The sequence below is a fragment of the Aotus nancymaae genome, unplaced genomic scaffold (assembly GCF_030222135.1).
Source record: "Aotus nancymaae isolate 86718 unplaced genomic scaffold, 86718_ANA_hifiasm-v0.15.2.pri h1tg000064l_0, whole genome shotgun sequence".
Taxonomy (NCBI): domain Eukaryota; kingdom Metazoa; phylum Chordata; class Mammalia; order Primates; family Aotidae; genus Aotus; species Aotus nancymaae.
In genome coordinates, this window is record NW_026988478.1 from 805,131 (window position 1) to 824,315 (window position 19,185).

The window sequence follows — 19,185 nt, forward strand, 5'->3', positions numbered from 1 at the left end:
AGCTTTCGATCTGGGCTATGACTATTCTTGTATACATCTTTTAGTGAGCACATGCATGCATTTCTGTAATGTATATCCATAGGAGTAAAACTGCTGGGTCATGAATGCCTACACGCTGCTTATGGTAGATACTTTCAGCAACTTTTTAAACGTGGTGCTACCAATATACAGTTGCAACAGAAACATTTACAGGGGTTCCAGCTTCTTTACACTCTACTCAACAGCTGGCATTGTCTGTCTTTCATTTTAGCCATTCCACTCACTGGGTGTGTAGTGTTAGCTCGTGTTTTTGATTTGATGACTAATGAGATTTGCTATCTTTTATATGTTTATTGGCCATTTGAATATTCTATTTTGTGAAGTACTTATGTTTTCACCCCATTTCCTCCTGGGTGTCTTTTTCCTATTGATTTGTAGAAATTCTTTATATATTATGGAAATGTTTTCTTTGTTAGAAAAACGTTGCAAACATTACTTTCCATTCTGTGAGCTGTAGTTTTTGCTTTATTGATGTTGGTGTCTTTTTGATGAATGAAAGTTTTTTATTTATTTTGTTTGTTTGTTTTTTGAGACAGAGTCTAACTTGGTCACTCAGGCTGGAGTGCAGTGGTGTGATCTTGGCTCACTGCAACTTCTGCCTCCCAGGCTCAAGCCATACTCCCACCTCAGTCTCCTAAGTAGCTAGGACTACAGGCGTGTGCCACCATGCGTGGCTATTTTTTTTTTTTTTTTTTTTTTTTTTGTAGAGACAAGGTCTCAGGCTGGTCTTGAATTCCTGAGCTCAAGGGATCCACCCACCTTGGCCTCCCAAAGTGCCTCACCAAGTGCTGTAATCTCAGCACTTTGAGAGGGTACTCTGAGCCACTGCATCTGGCTAATGAATGAAAGTTAATTTAATATAGAAATTTATTATTTTTCCCAATATGATTGAGAATTGGGATCTATTTAAGAAATCCTTACATATTACTATGTCATGAAGATGCTCAATGTTTCTTCTAGAAACTTCATTATTTTTTATAGTTAAACCTGTACTTCTGTAATTGATATTTGTAGCTTGTGTGAAGTAGGGGGTGAAGATATATATATTTTTTCCCCATTTGGATATCCATCGATCAGCACCATTTATTACAAAGATCATTTTTCCCCCTTTAGCATAAAGCTGCTGAAAGTTTTTGTGGTTTCCTGGGCTTTCTATTCTTCTCCTTTGGTCTGTTCATTTGTTCTTGTGTAAGCACATCAACATATTTTTTCTATCCTAGTCATATTAAGGCATTCCTCAACAATGAAATAAATGAATTATACCTGACTTGGGCAGAAGCCTTAGCACATTTCTTGCTTGTGAAATCATATCATGGCAGATGTTGAAGAAAGAACGTGTCCAGCTCCTTTTATCCCATCTGCTATTCACAAATGTCACTGGTTTCCCTGTTTGAGTCATTAAAGAAAAGTGATTACTTTAAGCATGAGTAAAGCACATTGTAAAAAGCAATTAATATCTTGACAGCTAAACACAGCAAGAAGTCTCTGATAACATCTTGGAGAATGTTAGAGTAACTCTACAATGGTGGATATAAGAACGCTTTTCAGTTTTACAATAAAATATTAATTCAGACCCACTCATCCAAAGTTTGCATTTAACTGGACTAGGTCTAGATTGAATTTTGCCTGAAATTCAATTGAAAGTGCTCTGAAAAAGTGAATTAAGAAAATAATGTATAAGTAATCTTATAAGAAAAAATGTTTATCTTCCCTATGAGGACAAATCAATATGCAATATGCGATTGTAAGGCATTTTAATATATCACTAATTTAGCTTCCTTTCCACCAGGTACTAGCAAAAGTCAACACTTGGTTAACTTACTTTATATCGTTGAATGTTCTTTTTTAAAACCCATACATCATATCCTAGTGCTCTAGAATTCAGGCTTTGCAATGACTTCCACTGGCTTTCTCCATAGCCTGGATTTGGTTTATATCTTCAATAGTTCTTGTGATGGAAGGGAGGGGGACAAGGTGCACATGACTTCACACAGAAGTGATACTGTGTTACATGAAGAATACTCCAGTATCTGAAAACAGGAAGAGAACTTCAGAGTTCCTGGCCAAAATCAGGTATAGCATTTAAACCTTTGAAACGCTGCTTCTTGCAAACACTGTCTCTTGACTTTGCCTTATAGCAGTTTATAAAAACTCCCGAAAGATTCATTAAATCCTGGACGCAAAATTATTGATAAAAATCAGCAGTGCAAGTTTGGTTAATTGCGAATACAGTATCTTTAAATTTGTCAAGAAAAGCCCTTAATAAATTATACCTAATAAGTTAGTGGGTAGTCACTCTGTGAATAGAAGAAATGTACTTGGTATTTTCATGCTGGTTAGTCACAGTCATGTTCTATATTTTAATGGTTCTTGCATACTTTCAGGAATCCCAATGAGGCAGCCTTTCGCTGTTTGATCTGGATGTCCCAGTCTAATTTAGCAGTCTTACTGCTCGATTATTAAGTTTAGTTTTCCTGTTAGTAATGTATATGTGATCTGTATACTTCTTTCTGACTCAACCTTTTCCCTACTCTTTGGTTTACTCATTTATTTATTTAGCCAACTAATATTTATTGAGCAACTGTAATGTGTAAGGCAGTGGTTTAATGCTGAAAGAGTATTGCCTGCTGCATCCCCAGAACTGACAAAGTTTTGTACATAGTAGATGCTTAATAAATATTTGTTGAATGAAGGAGTGAACGCACAAATGAATGAAAACGTTTGATCTCTGTCTTGGAATTTCCATTCTAATGGGTGTACAGATAGCAATCAAGCAAGCAAATAAATAAAATATTTGTAATCAGCAATGAGGGCAATGGAGGAAAGGAAAGGAAACCCTGGGAGAGGTCAACCTGGAGAGCAACAGAGAAATTACTTTAGTAGTTCAACCAAGGAAGGCTTTCAGGAGGAGGTGGCTCAGCTGTTCGCAAGCCACCTCCTCCTGAAAGCCTTCCTTGGCTGAAGGAAGGGCAACTGAGGAAGGACACTTCTGGCCAAGGGAACTTGCAGTGCAAAGGTCCTGAGAAGGGAATGAAAATTAGGAAGAAGCCCAGTGGCTGCACTGAACATGGTGTCAGGACTGAACTGAACACGGTGTGAGGAGAGATTAGTGAAGTGGACAGGGATGAGATGATGTAAGGCTTTCCAGGCCACAATAAGAAGGTGAGGTTTTATTTTAAATATAATTGGAGTGCCGGGCGCGGTGGCTCACGCCTGTAATCCCAGCACTTTGGGAGGCCGAGGTGGGTAGATCACAAGGTCAAGAGATCGAGACCATCCTGGTCAACATGGTGAAACCCTGTCTCTACTAAAAATACAAAAAATTAGCTGGGTACGGTGGCGCGTGTCTGTAATCCCAGCTTCTCAGGAGGCTGAGGCAGGAGAATTGCCTGAACCCAGGAGGCAGAGGTTGCGGTGAGCCGAGATCGTGCCATTGCACTCCAGCCTGGGTAACGAGAGCGAAACTCCGTCTCAAAAAATAAATAAATAAATAAATAAATATAATTGGAAGCCTTTGGAGGTTGCAAGCAATGACATGACCTAACCTATACTCTGATTTATATTTTTTATCACCGATTGCTCTGGCTGCAAGGTGGAGAATGGAGTACAGAGAAGCAAGGGTGGGACAGGGAGAGCAGTAAGCAGGTAGTTGCGAATAACACGGGGGAGAGACGGTGGCGGCTTAACCTAGGATGAGACCCTGGAGCTGACCTTGTGTTTGCAGGTGCAGCCAGGTGGACTTGCTGATGAGGGCAGTGGGGAGTTAGACAAGCTGATGAAGGAGGCCTTCCTGATTCTATGGCTTTAGAAGCAGGGTAGGGGATGGTGCTCCTTAATGTCTTGGAGGAGACTTTGGAAGGAACAATTTTGGGATGGGAAATGGCATTGAGGGCTTTGTTTCAGACATGTCACACTGGAGGTTTCTTTTATCAGGCCCCTATAAAATGAAGTTTGCCATAGCCTTGCCTCTTCTCTGTCTAGACGATTCACCTTTAAGACTCTATTTGGCATCATTTTCTCTAGAGGTCTTCTCTATCAGTCACTTTAAGCCATGATACGCTTCCCTAACAAGCAATTCCCAAAATCTCAGTTACTTACGGCAACGCTTTGCTTATTTACCATGTCGCATGTTCATCGTGAGTCAGGTGCAGCTGGATTTCATGTCTTCTTCAGTGCAAGACCCAGGCTGAATGGGCAGCCGTACATCTGGGACGTTTGGATCTACTGACAGTGAGAAGAAGAGACACGGCAGAAATCCACGATAATTCTCAGCACACAATCCCTGCACTCACATTTAATTGCGAAGCCATGTCACAAACCCAAGCCTGATGTCTTCAGGGTAGGAAAACAGACTCCTTGCTCAAGGAAGGTCTTAAGAGTGTGGTGCCTGACAAGGAAGGGAAGCAGTTATTTTTGAAAAATATTGACTAGCATAGATACTGCTGCCTAGTGTAGAAACACTTTAGGTATGCAAGTTCTCAGGCCCCACACTAGACCCGAATCAGAACACTGCAGCAGACTGGGGCTGGAGGCCCAGTGATTTGTGGTTTATTCAGCCCTGTAGGCGATTCTAAGGCATGCTCAAATCTGAGAGCTACTGATCTCACACACCTTCTCTGACCCTCTTCCTCCACCAACTAGGTCAACAGCATTTCCCTGACACGTTCACATTCTATTACTGTTGTTACCACGTTATGCTATCGATGCCCAGGAACAATTACGTGGAGGCTTGCAGGTTACATTTGCCAACCAGCTCGGCTCTAGGGATGCAGTCCATACCGCTGTTTTGGGCAGGATCAAGTGGTGTCTGGGTTCCTGGAAGTCACTATCCTCTGTCTGTATACCCTCACCCCAGCCATTGCTCCATCTGCTAGACTGGTCCAGTTCCTGCAGCACCCCCGGGTAGCGAACGGTCTTGATAACATGGTCTCTGTATGTAGGTTGATGCTCCTATAATTTAGCTTTGACCAATCACCTTCTCCTGACTCCTAGCCATCAACTTGGCTCAGCACTGTGTTCTCACTGGACCGCTACTCTGACACCACGTTAACAGTGCTGTCTGCCTGCCCATCCAGCCTCCTGCCATCCGCACTCTGCAGGCAACACTCTGTGGCCAGTGCAGGTCTGCAGCCAGAATAACTGTTCCTTCAGGTCCTAAGACTGTCCAGGTTCCACTCCCGGCCTCTCTGGAACAAACGTATAATTCTTCAGAATCCTAGGGGCTCCAATTTGTATTTAGATGGTCAGGAAATACACGAAGAAGGGGTGTTAACTGCTTGTCCTTGTATAAATCAGGGCTGCACTGCATCCACCCCAGCCTGCATTGCACCTTGGTGGGTGCTTGGTGAGTACAGAATGCACAGTGATCATCATAACACTAATGCCGTTAACCCTGGTTGAGCACTCAGCATGTATCAGGCAATCCATTACTTAATTCTCACAACCATCTTAATAAGTAGAAATGGTGACTTGGGCATGGTGTCTCACACCTGTAATCCCAGCACTTTGGGAGACCAAGGTGGGTGGATCAGCTGAGGTCAGGAGTTCGAGACCAGCCTGGCCAACATAGTAAAACCCCATCTCTACTAAAAAAAAAAAATACAAAAATTAGCCCGGCATGGTGGCACATGCCTCTATCCCAGCTTCTTGGGAGGCTGAGGCAGGATAATCACTCCAACCCGGGAGGCGGAGGTTGCAGTGAGCTGAGATCATGCCACTGCACTCCAGCATGGGCGAAGGAATGAGGCTCTATCTCAAAAAAAAAAAAAGAAAGTAGAAACAGTGACTGTCCCCACTTTATAGTTGAGAAAATGGAGGCTCAGAGAGGTATGCCTGAGATTACACAGCTGCTGTCTTGAATCTTGGATTCAAAGCCTGTTTTAGAGTATATTCATGGAAAATACGAGATACAAGGTCAACAGCTAGGAAGGTGACTGCCGTTAAAAATACAGTTTCCAAGAGAAGGGAGCACACCAGGCCACGGGGGCCCCCCAGGAAGTACTGGAGTGGGTCAGGGGCAGAGAGAGAGAGAGGGAGTTGTGCACAGGAGCCTCTGTTGGGGTTTCTGAGTGTTGACGGGGCAAAGTAGGGTAAGCAGACCTAGGATTGGCTAGTTCAAACAATTTCACATGGGCTGTCCCTAGCTGTGGGCAAGCCAACTGTGGCCCAGAGTGTGACAGCCTGACACAAAGGGTGGCTGGAGTGCGGCCTCTGGATTGGTTGGTTTGCATTTAAAAAGCACATTCACAGGTGAGTTGTTCACTATCACTAGGAACTAGCTAACTCTGGAAGGGGCAGTCCCTCCAGGGTCAGAAGGGCCCAGATATCGAAGCATCAGAACACAGTAAATAAACGACAGGGCTAATACAAAGCCAGGCAATCAGATTCCAGAGCTGATCGCCCTGTGCAACCATTTTTGCCCTGGGGGTGGTATGCGGGTGTCTGGGAACGGGTGTGATGTGTGGACCTCATTCATCCGTGCTTGTTTCTCTTGGACATTTCCCTGTGGGTTATTCATTACCTCTCCACTTTAGCCTGGTAAGTGGGGATTATTATTTCAGGCCAAAGAAACCAAGGACAGGAGTCTTACACCAGATCTTCTAACCCGTATGCAACACAGCTGGGACTTGGACTCAGATTTGAGTGAGGCCAGGTAACTCAAAACCCCAAGTGCTGTTTGGCTTGAAGTTTGCATTGGAGGAGGACCTACTGCTCCGTGAGCCTGGACAGAACCATTCCCATGGGTTTACACCAGGGGTCTAAATAAACTGACCTAATCCAGCACATCCCAGCTCAGGGATGACCATGTGACGACCAGAAAACTGAGAGCAGACAGTTCACAGGAAGAAGTGGAAGGGACACCGTCTTTAGAATCAGACAGACATAGGCTTGATTACTGAATCGGCCACTTTCTGTTTAAGCTTGAGCAAGCTTCAGCCTCTCTGGGTTTCCGTAAATGGAACAATAACCTCAAGCTCACAAGGTTTTGAGAGGATTAAATGTAAATCCATATACAAAGCACCCAGCTCATCATAGTCACTCAGCAAATGTTAGCTGCCTTCCTGTAATTCAAGGGGCTATGACAGGCAGATGGGAGGCTGTGGGCCCAGCTGGTTAGCCGAGGAGGGCAGAGAGGTGGGAAATAAGGGCCAGGTTGGAAGCCAGTGGTCAGAACCAGCAGGTAGCCACAGTCGCAAAGGTTGGCAGGCCAGTTGGGATTGCTCAGTGACTCACCTTAGGGTTTAATGTGAATGTCCTGAGGTTACAAAAACCCTGAATTAGGAGCCAGAGCACACAGAGAAAGCAGGGAGCAAAGGGTCTGCTGGGAAAGAGGTAAACATTTGCTGGAGGAATTCTAAATAAGCTTCCAGGGATTTGGCACAACGGCTTAGGAGTCCCACAAGAGAGAGGAAGAGCTGTGACATCAGCCTCTGTCATCCGGAATCAGAAAACACTGTAGAGAACTGAACCACAAAGGGAAACACCTTGTCTGGAGTGTGCTTACCAAGGGGAGAATGCGACAGCCGATCTGTTGAGCCCGCGCTTGGCTCCGCAGCTGTGCATGCATTCATTCGTCGGTTCATCCAGCCAGTGCCCACTGAGCACCTCCCACTAATTCAGGTGATCAGAGAACGATAAGGAAAATACAGCTTCTATTGCCAGGGAATTCGAAGTCAGCCACAAGAGACAGATCTGTACATGAATAATTACAGCACCATGAGATGTGGCTGCAGGCCGCTGGGAGCAACAGGATGAAGTAGCTGGAGAATCTAGCACCAGAGAACAGATGGCGTACCTATTTATTGCCAGGTGAATAAGAGTTCACCAAGAAAAGAAAGTAAGAAAGCTATTTCAAACAGAGATAACAGTGTGGGCCAGGACATGGAGATGTACAAAGGGAAGGCATCTCAGGAGTACAGAGTTCAGTCCTGCTGGAATGCAGAACTTTAAAAACGGAGTGGAAATAATGCAATGTCATTGTTCCCATCTTACTACTGAAGAAACTGACGCTCATGGGTTGAGTGACTTGCCAACGCTACACAGAGAATACGCAGTAGAACAGAGGATCAAGTCAGTATTCTTTGCCTCTACAGCCCACGTCATTTCCATTCCAGCACATTTTCTTTCTGTGGAGTGTGTTTCAACAATTAGTTTGTAAGTCGGTATTTTGGAACTCAGAGTAATTTTCCTGTGCTGCTTCAGCAATGGACAATTTATCTGAAAAAAAAAAAAAAAAGAGTCAAGATATAAATTCACTTACATGTAAATTTAGTTTATAAAGGAGGCATTTTCTACCTCTAAGGAAAGGATGGATTATTTAGTAAATTGGGTTAGCACAATTGGCTAACCATTTGTGAATAATAACGTACGTACATCTTTTACCAAAATTAATTCTACATGGCCTAAAGAATTTAGTATTAACAAATATAAAGCCATTAAGTTACTGGCAGAAAATATATTAATGTAAAGGCTTTTTCTATGCATGACAGCGAGGAAATCGTACAGAAAGCTTTGATAAATACACCTGCATACATAAATGAGTCAACTTCTGCTCCCAGCCATGGCAGAGAAACTGACACTGGAATTGTTCTCCCACAGTAAAAATTTAGAAAATTGAAGAAAATACATAAAAGAAATGAAATAATTGTTTTCGGGCATTAAACAAGGGGCGGCACAGGACTGTGATATCTGAATGGAGAATAACAAGAGCAGCACTCAGGTCCCCTGGCTTTCCGTCTAGGGCACTTTCTGGACTGTAATCCAGGGAGGGGACCAGCAGAGCACAGTGGCCTTGCTGAGTTGAGAAATAGAGACCGTAGTTTGTGGAGACCTATACAGCTGGACATCAGACCCAGGCACTGGAGGGGAGGGAACCACTGAATAAAAGCAGCTCCATAAATCTGCGTGAGCCCCGTCTTGAGTCTTCAGTCGAAGACTAAATAGCACATGCTTCAGTGATACTCCACGAGGCTGGACAAGGAACAACTATTGGGTGACTGTAAACTGAGCAATTCTCAGAGCTTACGGAGACATGGGGGACATTTGAATTGTGACCAGCCACAGTGGGATGAGATCACTGAACTCCTGGTACATTCAGAAGAGACAACATAAAGGTCATGCTTTAGAAAGAGGGCTCAGGTAAACCTAGAGAAAGACTGCTCTGGAATTTTCCTACACAAGTCTCCAAAAAGCCGAGCTGCTCCACAGTAACTTAGCTACCTGCCAAGGCAGAATTTCACGCACGTGTGTGTGTGTGTGTGTGTGTGTGTGTGTTCTGAGACGGAGTCTTGCTCTGTTGCCCAGGCTGGAGGGCAGTGGCACAATATCGGCTCACTGCAACCTCCGCCCAGGTTCAAGCGATTCTCCTGCCTCAGCCTCCCAAGTAGCTGGGATTACAGGTGCCTGCCATCACTTCTGGCTAATTTTTTGTATTTTTAGTAGAGATGAGGTTTCACCATTTTGGCCAGGTTGGTCTCAAACTGCTGACATTAGGTGATTCACCCGTCATGGCCTCCCAAAGTGCTAGGATTACAGGCGTGAGCCACCGTGCCAGGCTAGAACTCTTTAAAGTACATCAACACAGTCTAAATACTGAATAATATAACATTTACAATGTCAAGCACACATAAAAACTCGATAGATGCGTAAAGAAGCAGGAAAATGTGAGCAAGAAAATTAAACCCATAATTTAAAAATCCAATATATATAAACCCAAAATGACTGAGATTATGGAAACAGCAGGAACAAATACTTTTAATCAGGTATTATAAATATGCTCAATGGTTTAAAGAGAATTTAAAGTTGTTCATAGTATCTTCTCATTACGTTTTTAATATCCAGGTTCCATAGTGGCACTGCTGCTCTCATGGCTAATATTAGTAATGTGTCTTTTTCCTGACCAGTCCGGCAAGAAATTTTCCAGTTTCATTTATCTTATTTAACAACTCAGCTTTTTCAAAAATGTTATTTTCTCTATTGGTTTTCAGATGTTTATTTCCTTTTTTCCATTCTGACTTTCATCATTTTCTTTCTTCTACTTACTTTGGATTTAGTTACTCTTCATTGTTCTTGCTTTTTAAGGTGGAAGCTAAGAGACTTGGCTTCTTTTCTAACACAGGTGTTTAGTGCTATGAATTTCTCTCCCAGTACTGCTTCCGTAACACCCCACAAATTTTGATACAGTGTTTGCACTTCTGTTCAGTTCCTAGTACTTTTAAGTTTACCTTTTGATTTTATTTTTTGACCCAAAAGTTATTCAGAAAAGGTTTTTGCTTCCAGATAAATTCCAACATTCTTTCGGGGAACGGGTACTATTCCCAGCCCCGTTGAGAACTGAACACTGCTCCTCTGAATCATTTCGGATGGGTCTTTCCCTAGTGCTCAGGGGAGACTTCGAATACATGTGAGCGCTTCCTTTGTGCAGCTCTCTTCTCCCCATTAAGGCACTGGTGCAGTCACATGACTCACCTCGTTTTTTCGCCTGCTCTCAAGGATTACTGTGTCCTTCTTCGCCTGATTCCTGTGTGTTCAAAACCATAGTTCAATTTCTTCTGTCTGCTTGCTTTTGAGTTGCTGCATGTGGGAGGTCAATCTGTTTCTTATTTCTCCATTTTCGTCGGAAGCAGAAGTCCTTACACTATTTACTTTTTAAGCAAAAAATTAACAGCCATATATTTGGGATTTATAAAATGTACAAGTAAATTGCTTGAAAAAAGTAGCACAAAGTTCTGGTGGAGAGAAATATAAGTATATACCTGCAAGGTTTGTACATTGTATGTGAAGTGGCACTAGACTATTGGGAGATATGTGATAATGTGTTAAAGATCTACTGTAGTAGAGAAATTAATGTAAAGTAAAACAAAGAAATACAGCCAATAATCTAGTAAAGGAGATAATATGGCGTATGAAAATGCTCAGTTAATCCAAAGCAGAAAAAAACACATGAAAAAGATGGAACGAAGAAAAAATAACAAAAAGGTAGACCTAAGCCCAACATATTAATAATGACACAGTTAATCCTATAAACATTCCAGTTAAAAGGTAGAGATTGTCTAATGAATGAAAAAGTAAGACTCATCTCTGTCATGTCTAGAAGAAACACATTTTAAATTTAAAGATACAGGTTAGTAACAAGCAAAAGATAAAAAAGTTATCCCTGTAAATGCTAGTCATAAAGAAGCAGAAATGTCTGTATTATATCAGACTTCTGAGCAAAGAATATTACTAGAAATAAAAAGGATAGTTTATAATAATAAAAGAGTAAATGCTTCAAAAATTCATAGGGATCCTAAATGTGTGTCGGTGTCACTAGACATCTGCAAAACTCTTGCAGCAAAAACTAACAGAATTAAAGCAATTAGGCTATTCAAATCTTTTGTTTCCGTACTGAGTTTTTTCCTTGTATGTTTATTTTAATAATGCGTTTTTTCTTTTCTTTTCTAGAATTTGATTTCTGTCCATTTTTGTTTTATATACCCTGCACCTATGGCATTAAGTGCATAAACATTTATTACTTGTTATAACTTATCGATGGTTTGATCCTTTTTCATTAAGAAATATTTGCCTTAATTTCTACTCATTCTTCTTTCCTTAAAATCCACTTGGTCTACTTTTGGTCTACTTACATCAGTTTTCTTTTATTTAATGTTTGCATAATATATCTTGTTTCCACCTCTTTTCTCTTTCTTTTTTTTGAGAGTCTCGCTCTGTCACCCAGCCAGGCTGGAGTGCAGTGGCGCCATTTTGGCTCACCTCCCCGCCTCCAGGGTTCAAGCAATTTTCCTGCCTCAGCCTCCTGAGTAGCTGGGATTATAGGTGTGCATCACCACACCCAGTTAACTTTTATATTATTAGTAGAAATGAGGTTTCACCATGTTGGCCAGTCTGGTCTCAAACTCCCGACTTCAGGTGATCCATCCACCTCAGCCTCCCAAAGTGCTGGGATTACAGGCGTGAGCCACTGCACCTGACCGACCCAAAGCTTTTCTTTGCATTTATCCTGCTTGGATAAATAGAACTCTGGGTGCACAGGGGTAGCTGGAAGCCCTGGGTGGAAGGTCCTGCCCACTGGGAGCGAATGGATCTGGGAAAAGGGGACCTTTCCTCCTGTGGATCATTTGCGCTCTCCAAAACCCGCAGGCTGGAATGGCTTAGACAACCAAATGACAAAGATGGCAGCCCATCTTTTCCCCCAGGGGCTCCATCCCGTCTCAGGCAGGCTCCACCCTGTTTCTAGTGGCCAGCCGCAATTCCAAGATCTTATCTTGTGAGGTGCCGTGGAAGTGGGGCCTGCAGACCAACATTACTTGGCCCTCTGGATTCAGCCCCCTTCTAAGGGGTATGTAGAGACCTCCTGCCTTGCTGGGAATCCTAGGCCTGGAGTGTGGAAAGCTCCTGGGTCCCTGTGTGCCTGAGCAGCCGCTCTGTTGAGACTCCACACAACTCTGTGTGCAGAGCAATTACTTTTGCACCAGCCTAATAACAACAGTGATTGCCTTTGCAGAGAGATAGGAATTGGAGGATGGGAAATAGAGCGGACGGCCGAGTTTTCAGTACATGTCTTTTTGATGTTTGTGCTCTGTGGATGTATTAACTATTCAAGAGATGAGACTTTAACTTTGGGCTTCTCCATTCTGGGACACTGTTTTGTTATTGTTGTTGTCGTTGTTTAAAAAAAAAAAAAATCTGCTTCTAATTTACCCAAATCTGAAATTTCTGAGTGTAGTGTCATATAGGGAAAGCCACTCGCATATCTCAGAACCAAACTTAGGCTCACTCAATTAGCTGTTGCATTCTTTATACTTGTGTTTATGAAAGTAAAAGCCTATTTCCCCAGAGAGAAAGCCAAGTAATATCCGATTCATAAGCAAAGAACAATTTCCACGAACTTGCCTTTTGTTATCTGTGGAAGATTGCACTAAACCATGAAATCTTACTGGAGTATGAAACACAGAGCCGCTTCAAACTCCTCAAATGTTGAAGAGTTCTTGTAACAGGCCTAAAAATAATGCAGTCGAAAAGTCAATTTTTTCCCCTCAAGTTTTGGTGTTAAAAGGCAATACTTTGGGAGGCCGAGGTGGGTGGATCACGAGGTCAAGAGATTGAGACCATCCTGGCCAACACGGTGAAACCCCATCTCTACTAAAAAAAAAATACAAAAATTAGCTGGTCATGGTGGCGTGCACCTGTAGTCCCTGCTACTTGGGAGGCTGAGGCAGGAGAATTGCTTGAACCCGGGAGGCGGAGGCTGCAGTGAGCCGAGATCATGCCACTGCACTCCAGCCTGGCGCCTGGCGACAAAACGAGACTCTGTCTCAAAAAAAAAAAAGGCAATACTACATAGACTTGTCCTCTGGGGTTTGACTCCCTGACCCTTCTACGAAGGGCACCTCTGGAAGATTATCTCTTCAGAACTTAGTTACGTATGTGCATACATTTTAAATATGGCAGGTAGAGAGGCAAGGAGAGAGATTAGGTATCAAATAGAGTAAGTTTTATCATCCGTTGAACTAATCTCGAAATTGGCCTCAGCTTGAGAAAGCCACTGAACCTCAGTTTCTTCATCTGTAAAATGAGAATAACTCCTTTCTAGGGTCACTGGAAGCATTAAAATGTGCGGTAACTGGCACGGTGTCTGGAGGAAAATGTGTTTAAAATAGATACTATTTCAGATATAGTGTAACAGAGTGGGTGGAGCACGGGGTTTGGAGTTGGAGTCATCTCCATTCCCTCAGCTTTGAAACGGGATCATTGGTGCGTACCTTGCAGGACTGTCACGAGATCGAACGAGACGAGCGCTCCCAGTGAGTGTCCTTTTCCTACGCCCTGCTGGCAGCCATCTCCTCTCCTCATCAGCATTGCTGTTTTCAGGTCCTGTTTCTTCTGGAGTACTCTCACTAAAGAAGAACCTGATTGTCCCGCTCCCTTGCTGTAGGACCAAGGACAGCAGTCTAAACCCAGGCAGAGAGCGTCTCTTCCCGAAAGAGACGTGCAGAAGTCCCACAGCCGTCCAGATGTGGGACCCAGGAGAGGCGTTGAGACCAGAGGCATGCAGGTGGGGCCATGGGAGAAGACAGGGGCAGTGGCAGAGTGCATAATATTTTATAGGATAGACCCTGACGCCTAAAGACAGAGCCCTGGAGAGCTCCCTTGTGCAAAGGCTGGGAAGGAAGTCAAGGGGATGTCGGAGGCTCAGGTTTCTGAGAAGATTCGAAGGGTCATAATCAGCAGTAATGATATTAAGCACTTGTCACATGGGCAACACTCAACATGCATTATCTCATGTAGTCCTCAGAACAGCCAATAAGGCTGGTGCTTCTTGTAGTCCAGTGCTATAGGTGATGAAACTGAGGCTTACAAAGAGCCTGTGGCTGGCCTGAGGTTGCACAGCTGGGGTGTGGCTGAGCCAGGATCTGAAGTAACGCTGTGTGTCCCTGGCCACCTCGCCCTCCCGCCGCTTGCTGAAGGGAGTGGATAATGGTATCAGCACTGTGGGGGTGTTGAGGGGATGTGATTGAACTGGGGCACTGAGGACCACACGGAAGCAAGGAGAGAGTGAGTGTAATGTAAAGGGACCGGGGGTGGGGTGAATAAAAGCCTGATTGCAGTGAGCAGGGGTGAAGGAAGCGGGACAAGGAAATGAAGATCGATATGGTAAAGTCTGTATTAATTCACTGTGTTGTCAAGTGAGGCTTTCTTTAAGAAGTGGAGATGGCGTCAGGGTGCAGGCCAAGGGGCAGAAGCCACATGGAGAAAATGTTAGTGTTTGAAGGAGAGGTTGATTGATATAGTAAAGGGTGAGGAACTTCAGCCCAGATGAGAGGCTGCCCGGATGGAGGGACTAACCTTGGCAGGAGGAAAGAGAGAGAAGTGAACACGTACCGAGCGTGGACTGTGCCCTCGGTGCCCGTCTTGGGACTGCTCCATTCCTTATTATTTATTTATCTGAAATAGAAATGATCTCATTTATTTATCTGAAATAGAAATGATCTCATTTGACAGATGAGGAAATTCAGAACCAGAAAAGATGCCTGACCTCCCAAATCCGCACAGCCAGAAAGTGACCAGGCAGGAGGCAGACCCATGCCTGTTGACTCCAAAGCCTGTGTGATTTCTTCCATGATGTGCTGTCATTGACTGCTGGGGAAGTGGGAAGCGGGGGGAGGGGGAATGGCCCAAGGATGTGGGAGGCGGACGGGCCAGGGAAGCTAGGGAGTTCGTCATTTGCTGAGACAGACGGGAAAGGGGTGAAGAGGGAGGGTCCTAAATAGCCGGGGTGGGGAACTTAGCAGGGAGCTAAGGGCCCAGACCCCGGCCAGGAACCGGGGGTCTCAGACTCAGAGGTACAGAGGAGGGGCCGGGACACCGACGCCCTTAGGAATTACGGAGCCTCACCTCTCTCTTCTCCTGGCCAGGGTGTTTGTGTGTGTGTTTGTGAGTTTAAGTGTGTGACTGTGTGAGTATATGTAAAGTGTGAATATGTGTGAGTGTATATATGAATGTGTGTTAATTTACGTGCATATGTGACAGTATCATATGTTGTGTATGTGTGAGCATATGTAGTTGGTGTGTATGTGTGTGTGATTGTGAGTACATGTTTTTGTGTATCTGTGTGTGTGTGGCTGTTATACATGTAAGATGTGTGTGAATGTGTTTGAGTGTACATGTGTCTGTGAGTGTCTGTGAGTATGCCTGTGTGGTTGTGTGTGTGTGTGTGAGTCAGTGTGAGTATACGTAAGGGGGTGTGTGCACGCCTGTGCTGGGCAAATGGGAAAAAAGAAGCTTCCCCGGGCCAGCAGCTGGAATGCAAACGTGTCCCTCTGAAATAAATCAACTGTCTGCACCGCCGGCTGCAGCGTCAGGCTGGCCTCGAGCTACGTGACAGGCTTCCAGAGGCTCTGGGCTGTGCTGCCCATGTCCTCGTGCTCAGCGTCACCCCTTAGCATGGCCCCAGCCCCCTGGGCACAAAGACGTCTCTGTGCAGGACTGAAGGGGCACCTTTAGGTGAGAGCTAACTCTCATAGAGTACGTAGCTGCCTGCCAATCACACTCGGGGGACTCTTCAGTGGGGCCTCCTGGCCCAATGCGTGCCTGTTTTCTGCATATCTGAGTCTGCATAGGAAATCCGGGTGCTCAGAGTTATAACCTCTTTTTTTTTTTTTTTTTTTTTTGTTCTTTGGTTAATAAAGTACAAGTGGCAGGGATTGAATTAGAGAGAGAGGCAGGGAATATAAACAAGAGTTACCTTGCTTACCTACATAATGGATGTACTTCATTCATTCATCCATTCATTCATTCTACAGACTTTATCAAACCCATATAATGGGCCAGGGACTATGCTAGACACTGGAAATAAAGCAAGGGACACTCAGATCTCTGCTTCATGACACGAGGCTCAGGAAAGGCACACACTGAGCAGGTTATTACACACGTTCGTGTGTAGGAGAGATGAGGTGCGCTTGGACCTCGTAACATAGCCCTGGGGGTGGGTAGGGAGCAGTGATGTAGGTGACAAGGGCTTTCAAAGAAGAAGCACTTTTTGGGAGTGGGAACCACCTTTGTGCTCTCCAAGGTGCTCCCTGCCCATGTGAGACACCCTGCCTTTGGGGGACCATACCCCCAGGGAAAAAAGGCTGATGCCCCTGCCCGCTTACCTCCCAGGGGTGGAGTTGCAATGAGCCTCCATCCCAGGACAAGGCAACAGGCCAGCAGCAACCCAGGACCCCAGTCTCACCTCTGCAACTCCAGTCTGCAGGCAGTGAACCTTTGCTTCATCCATGCCCCTGGGATTTGAGGATTCCGGTTGTGTTATGCCACATCCTCGCACCAATCTGGTCACTCTCTGGCTGGATTCAAAGCTAAGTCTAACTTAGTTTCACAGATCCCAAGATGACGTTTCCATCATCTAGTCACCAATTTTTGAAAGCCACCAATCTTGAGATCTTAGTATGTAATGGCACTGTGCTAAACCCTTTATATACATCATTCATTCATTCATTCATTCATTCATGGAACTGATTTTTATAAAGCACCACCTATGCGCTAGGCAGGGTTCTAGATGCTGAGAATACAGTAGTGAACAAAGCACACAATATTTTTACCCTAATTGTGGGGAGACCCATGATACAAAAAGGAGACGGTGAGCATATAACACAGTAACAGACAGTGGTAAGTGGCATTTGTTCTGCTTAATAGGTACTCCGTCTTTAAAAAGTAGGTGGTTTTATACCCATTTTAGAGAAATAGAAACTGAGACTTGAGGCTTTTCACTATCGCATAGTGAAGCCATTGTGGAAGAATAAAATATTGTTTTCATTTACCCATGTCTCCTCTCTCTTTTCTTCCTACCATCCTGCTTTAAAAAAGGTGGGAAGGGAACTAACAGAATCTGAGGCCTGGAGGGGCGATGCCCCGAGGCCACCCTGTCCCTGCGTGAGGCTGCCCTCACACTGAGACAGAAACCATCTCTTCTCATTCTTTTTTTTTTATTTTTTTCAGACAGAGTCTCACTCTGTTGCCCAGGCTGGAGTGCAGTGGTGTGGTCTCGGCTCACTGCAACTTTCACCTCCCAGGTTCAAATAACTCTCCTGCCTCAGCCTCCTGAGTAGCTGGAATTACAGGCACATGCCACCATGCCCGGCTAAGTTTTTTGTATTTTTAGTAGAGATGGGGTTTTGCCATGTTGGCCAGGCTGGTCTTGAACTCCTGACCTCATGATCCACGCACCTCAGCCTCCCAAAGTACTGGGATTACGGGCGTGAGCCACCGCGCAGCCTCTCCTCATTCTTAATGAAAATGTCATGCAGAACCCAATCACTAAGAGGTTCTCTGACCCTAGAACTTCTCTTATTTATTTTTTCTCCCTTCCTCTTGTGCTGACAAATGCATTAATGTAAAAACAAAAGCAAAAACGAAAACCAAGCAATTTGTCCCAGCAATATCTTCCCTCCTGGCCTTAGTAATGAATTGCAGTGATTCATCAATCACTCCATGACTCTTCTGTGGAGGCTTCCTTTTTAACGGGCCCCCAGACTGGATCCTTGAATCTGCCGTTTCCAGAGACCGTGCACATGTGTGTGTGTGGACTCCAGGGCTCCTGAGGGGGAGGAAGATTTTACTCCTAAGTGTCTGTGCTGGGCACTATGCTGATTCCTTTGGATGCATTATGTTATCTTCTCCCACAGGCGATCTTATGGGGCTGCAGAAAGACGAGGTTTGTAGGCTGAGGTGACACAGATGGTCAGAAGCAGAGCTGTAATGGGAAACTAAGTTTGTATTTCCAAAGCTTCAACAGGAATCATCTGCATCCTAGCTAGTATGATAACCCTAATTTCTATCGCCTCAATCCATGTCCTCACCAGATGTTTACAAGCTTGTTCTCAAGGGCATAAAAATGCTCTGATGTTCTCCAAATCCCCCAACCTCACTTCCTGTCATTTGGTTTTGTCCTTAGGATGGAAGCGTAACAACTCATCTTATCTTGCAAGTCATTTAAAACGCAGACTTCATAAGCTCACAGAGGTCCTCAAGCTTCCCTGAGTTCTCATCCTGCAAATCCTCACGAATAATCCTGAACGGGAGGTGGCAAGAAATTGCTAAAGACTTTAAAAACTTCAATCACATCACGTAAATTAATTTATCATGATGCTGCAGCTATTGGCTCAAGGCATTGAGCAGTGATCTAGAAACTAGCAAGTGTCTTAAAAAAGTTGATGAAAATTTGTGTTCGGCACTTTCATTACTCGTCCGCAGCAACACAGTTGCCAAAGTGGTTTAAAGAGGACTCAGAAATTGTTCTAACACATTCATGTTCAATTAGGTTAAATATTTCCCTTGTATTCACTACTGATTTGCACAGCAATGCAATCCAAAGGAACCAAAATGAATTGCCGCACATACCCAATTAATGTTGTTCTAATTCCAAGACAAATGGGATCACAGTGATTTCAACACACTGCCCAGGTTCTTTTATTTGGGTATGCTAGGGTGACTGGTGTGCGGAACTGGGAGGTGTGGGCTGCAGCTTAGCAACTGTTTACCAGGCAAAAGTTCTGGTGTCCTAGTGCTTGCTGTCTCAGGATGGGACCTGTGTGTCACGTTATCGGTACTTACGAAGAACCAGTTACCAGCTATAGACAGGGCTTCCTT